We start from the raw sequence: 4,989 nt of genomic DNA on the forward strand, positions 1-4,989 counted from the left end.
CGTCTATGCACATTTACACACCACACGCCCTTCCCGGGGCCGTCTATACACATTTACACACCACACGCCCTTCCCGGGGCCGTCTATACACATTTACACACACCGCAGACCCTTCCCGGGGCCGTCTATACACATTTACACACCACACACCCTTCCCAGGGCCGTCCATACACATTTACACACCACACGCCCTTCCCGGGGCTGTCTACAGACATTTACACACCACACGCCCTTCCTGGGGCCGTCTACACATATTTACACATCACACACCCTTCCCGGGGCCGTCCATACACATTTACACACCACACGCCCTTCCCGGGGCCGTCCATACACATTTACACACCACACGCCCTTCCCGGGGCCGTCCATACACATTTACACACCACAGACCCTTCCCGGGGCCGTCCATACACATTTACACACCACACACCCTTCCCGGGGCCGTCTACGCACAGTTACACACACCACAGACCCTTCCCGGGGCCGTCTACGCACAGTTACACACACCGCAGACCCTTCCTGGGGCTGTCCGTGCCCGCAGCAGCCTCAGCATCCAGTCCTCCCCACCCTTTTAGCTGTCTCTTGCACGGGCCCATCCTTTGCTCTTCTTCCTGAATGTTCTCCAGCTCCCTAGGGGAGAACTCCGACTCCTCTTCCCATGCCAGAGCCCTCACATCCCCCGGAGTTGGGTGCCTGTCTCCCTGTCCACCTGGGGCTCAGCTATGGGTCCCCTCCCGTGGCTCCATTGGCCCCCAGGCACCTGCAGGTGACTCCCTCAAGCTGGCTTCTTCCACAGACCAGAGGCCTCTAGTGGGGGCCCCGCATTGCAGACCCGGTTCCTGAAGGCCAGGGCGTCCACTCTTTGGGGAAACGAGTTGGGTTCACAGGGCCGCTCTGGTATCCGTCCTTCCCCCCAGACACCGTGCGTCCCCTCACCTGGCTCCTAGAGGCCCTGTTTCTATTTCCATTTCTCCTGCCTCTGTCGTCCCCTCAAATGGCTTCTGCATGGTCCCCATTCCGCCTCTCATGCTTTAACCCCGATTGCGAGCCCCGCCTGGCTGTCCTGGGGCCCCCTGAACTCCGCGTCCATCACAGGTCTCCCCCACGCACCACCACGCACGCCCGGCCTTCTGTCCTCGTGAAGGCCCCTCCCACCAGGGGGACTGGGAATCAGCTGCTGACCCAGCCCACCTGTCAATCACCCATTCATCACTCGCCAATCACCATTCCTTGCCAGCTTTGCATCCTAAATATTTTTTGGAAGAGTCCTGTGTTGACCACGCCCTACAAGAAAGAAAGTTCACCCCAGTGGGCTCAGCAGGAAAGATGTGAAGGGAAACTTCGGGGACGTGCGGTCAGGTCGTGGGGACAGATGGGGTGGTGCGGCCTCGGGACAGCCACTGGGACCACAGTGCAGCTTCTGATGTCTGTAGTGCCTCCAGCTCCGAGCTCACCAGGCAGGAGCAGGGAAGGAGCTGGGGGACTGGAAAGCAGTGGTCAGCATCCGGGGGCCCGGCAGGGCTGGGGCTGGTGGGGGGTGTGGGGATGGGGACAGGTGAGCTGCTGTCCCTGGCTGGGAGAATGGGGTTCTGGCTCTCAGCCTGTCTCCCCCCACAGAGCAACCTCTGACCGCCAGACAAGACAGCAGGGTGAAAACTGCCACACCCTCAGGATGCGAAAGAGGTCAGGGAGAGCAGTCGGGGAGTCAGCCGAGGGAACAGCAAACACTGGGCATGGCTGCAGCTGTGCAGTGTCAGGGGATAAAAGTGAAAGACAGAACCAGTGGTGACACAGGCTCCCCTGCCCCTCGGAGGAGTCAGGCTGGGTGCGGTGGCACATGCCTGTAATCCTACCATTTTGGGAGGCTGAGGCAGGCAGATCACCTGAGGTCAGGAATTCAAGAGCAGCCTGACCACCAGGGTGAAACCCCGTCTCTACTGCAAGTACAAAAATTAGCCAGGCGTGGGGGCACACACCTGTAGTCCCAGCTCCTCGGGAGGCTGAGGCAGGAGAATTGCTTGAACTCGGGAGGCCGAGGTTACAGTGAGCTGAGATTGCACCACTGCACTCCAACCTGGATGACAGGGCAAGACTCTATCTCAAAAAAAGAAAAGAGAAAAAAGTAGGGCCACTGTGTCACAGAGACCCAGGAGAGCACTTCGTCAGCTGTAGCCAGATCCTCTGAGCTCCCGTGCCCACGCCCCGGCCCGGCCTGCTGACCTTGCCCACCGCACGGGTTCACTGTGGCCTCGGCTTTGCTGTGAGCCTGGGATGTGCCACGACCCAGCCTCCTGGCCTCTCACTGCAACTGGGTTTGGCCCATGGAAGCTGATTTTGTTTGGGGGAGGTTGGGGCGTTTCTCCCTGGGCCGTCCTGCACAGGAGACTTGTCTCCACTGACGGTGGCCGCCTCCGGGGACTACATCTGCTGGGTGTCTCCACCCCAGGGCTCCCGTCTTCCCTCACTCTCCAGCCTCGGTGGTGGCCGCGCTGCCCGTCCCCGGCACCCTCCCCGGGCCGGTCTCAGTCTCTGCGGCACGCTCCTCCCTCTGAGGGCCTTGGCTTCCTTGGGCCCCTGACCGCCGGCCTGGCCTCCTGCTCCGCAGGGTGAGCACTGGGGAGATGGTGAGAGAAGCCGACACCCGCGTGGGCGCGTTCAGTCAGGGCAGAGCCTCGCAGCCCGGTGCCTAACAATCTCAGCAGTTAGGGAAGTCAGGATATTAAAGAACCCACCAGGTTAACTTCCAGCTTCCATTTAAAAATGTGTCAGCGAGGATTGATTCTGGATGTGCAATTTAAAATCCGACAGGATGAGAGGATTAAATACATTTGCAAATAGTCCTGAAATGCTTCACAGAATTTGAGATCTGGTCTAAATTCAAAGTATTAGATAAACTAGAATGTTTAAAGCACCTGACGGGGGGATTTCTGGTGTGATGTCAGGCATTCACAGTGATTAAAAGAAAATAAAACATTGCATTTATAAGTGTCATTTTTAAAAGGCTCCAGGGAATTTCACTAACTAAAAGCACAAAAACAGTGATTGCTGTTTCATGGTGTTATTTGATCTGCCCAACCTCAGTTAACCAATCAGGGCCACGGGGAAGGTTTGTGACCATAATAATATGATATTTAAGGTGAACTGTGAGTTTGCAGCAGGTTTTGAAAGGTGCAACTTAATAAACTACATATACATTTTCAAAAACCAGCTTTTGATAGTCTCTTCTATGAATAGAAGCCCACGGGCAAAACAGAAATGAACCACCCCCCAGCTCAGACCCTCACACGACATGGTCCCGGGAGACGCGGCCTGACCCCAGGGCATCACATCTCTGTGCCCTGCAGGAGCCACCCTTGCCCGCGTGGTGCCCAGAGCAGGTGCTGCCGCTGGATTCCTGGGCCAGGAGTCCTGCCCTGGGACATTCCCAGCTGAGCGTCCTCAGATGCTGGGCCCACTCTGAGCTCCACCTTCCATCTCACCTGGAGCTGGAGCGGGTGGTCCTGAGACGGCCCCAGGCCCTGCCTGCCCAGTGCCTCCATTTCTTCCCTGCCCACTGCGGCTGCACCAGCCTCTGGAGCAGCAGGGCCTGGGCACAGTGCTGCGAAGCCCCTGTCCTGCGGGTGACGGCCAGTCTGAGCTTAGAGGGTCTAGGAGGAGAATGAGCTCCACCACCCTGGATTCCCTCGTTCATAACTCAGCTTCTTCCAGAACTTTCCATCAGTTCTCTTAGCCACCATCGTAGGTTTGAAATGGGGAAGAGGGCGGAAAAGAGGAGCTGAGCCTCACGGCTCTCCCTCTGGGACGGGCCTCATCGGGTGGCCGGGCACGCAGCCAGGGGAGCCTGCTGGGCTGGCCTGGGCCTTCTGTGCTCCTGGAAGGTGTGGGGCACAGAGCTGAGGCCTGCCTTCCCCAGGCCCCCAGTTCTACATGGGCCTTCCCAGCTGTATGTACCCCTAGGGTCCTCCAGGTCCACACAGGCCTTCCCAGCACACCCCCAGTGTACCCGGTTCTACACTGGCCTTCCCAGCTGTGCCCCAGCACCCCCAGCTGCACCCATAGTGCACCCCAGTTCTACACTGGCCTTCCCAGCTGTGCCCCAGCACCCCGAGCTGCACCCCAGTGCCCCCCAGTTCTACACAGGCCTTCCCAGCTGTGCCCCAGCACCCCCCAGCTGCACCCCAGTGCACCCCAGTTCTGTACAGGCCTTCCTAGCTGTACCCCCAGTGTACCCAGTTCTGCATGGGCCTTCCCAGCTGCACTCCAGGACCCCAGTTCTACACTGGCCTTCCCAGCTGTACCCCAGAATTGCCCCCAGTTCTGCACAGGCTGTACCCCAGGATCCCACCATGGCTCCCATGGAGACTCCAGGCACCCTCACCTCCCTCTGCACCCTGCCCTCCACACCCAGCCAAGACAGAGGTACGGAATATGGTTGGGGTCCCCCCAGCTGCCCTCCCCTGTGCCAAAGAACCCACTTTTACAAGGTCCCAATCCACTGCCCCCACCCTGGGCAATTCCTACAACAAAACCAGGGGCTTGAAAAATACAGTTGCCGTGGGAAATGCCATCTTTTGCAATTCTACAGGATTTCTCAGCGACACTGCCACCCAGCTTCTAGAGAGACTCAGTGTAGCCCCGTCTCCCATCCCCTACTCCAGCTCAGGGACCTTGGGGGCCTTGGCCGACCAGCTCAGCTTCCAGCTGCCTCAGCCCAGGCTCCGGAGAGACTTCGGTGCCCTGAGCAGGAGCCCTGAACGCCACGGCCACACTCACCCTCACTGTCCCGGGACGCCGCGGCCACGCTCACCCTCGCTGTCCCGGGACGCCGCAGCCACGCTCACCCTCACTGTCCTGGGACGCTGCGGCCACGCTCACCCTCGCTGTCCCGGGACGCCGCAGCCACGCTCACCCTCACTGTCCTGGGACGCTGCGGCCACGCTCGCCCTCACTGTCCCGGGACGCTGCGGCCACGTTCAACCTCACTGTCCC

At 59.5% G+C, this 4,989-nt stretch overlaps 1 protein-coding gene across 2 annotated transcripts in view; it reads right to left on the reverse strand.

Moving 5' to 3' along the window:
* Positions 1-4,989, reverse strand: part of GALNT9 (polypeptide N-acetylgalactosaminyltransferase 9) — a 118,775-nt gene that overhangs the window by 39,676 nt on the left and 74,110 nt on the right. The gene's annotated exons all lie outside the window — the stretch shown is intronic.

Source organism: Sapajus apella, unplaced genomic scaffold (genome assembly GCF_009761245.1).
Source record: "Sapajus apella isolate SASKATOON/1434 unplaced genomic scaffold, GSC_monkey_1.0 scaffold218, whole genome shotgun sequence".
NCBI lineage: Eukaryota > Metazoa > Chordata > Mammalia > Primates > Cebidae > Sapajus > Sapajus apella.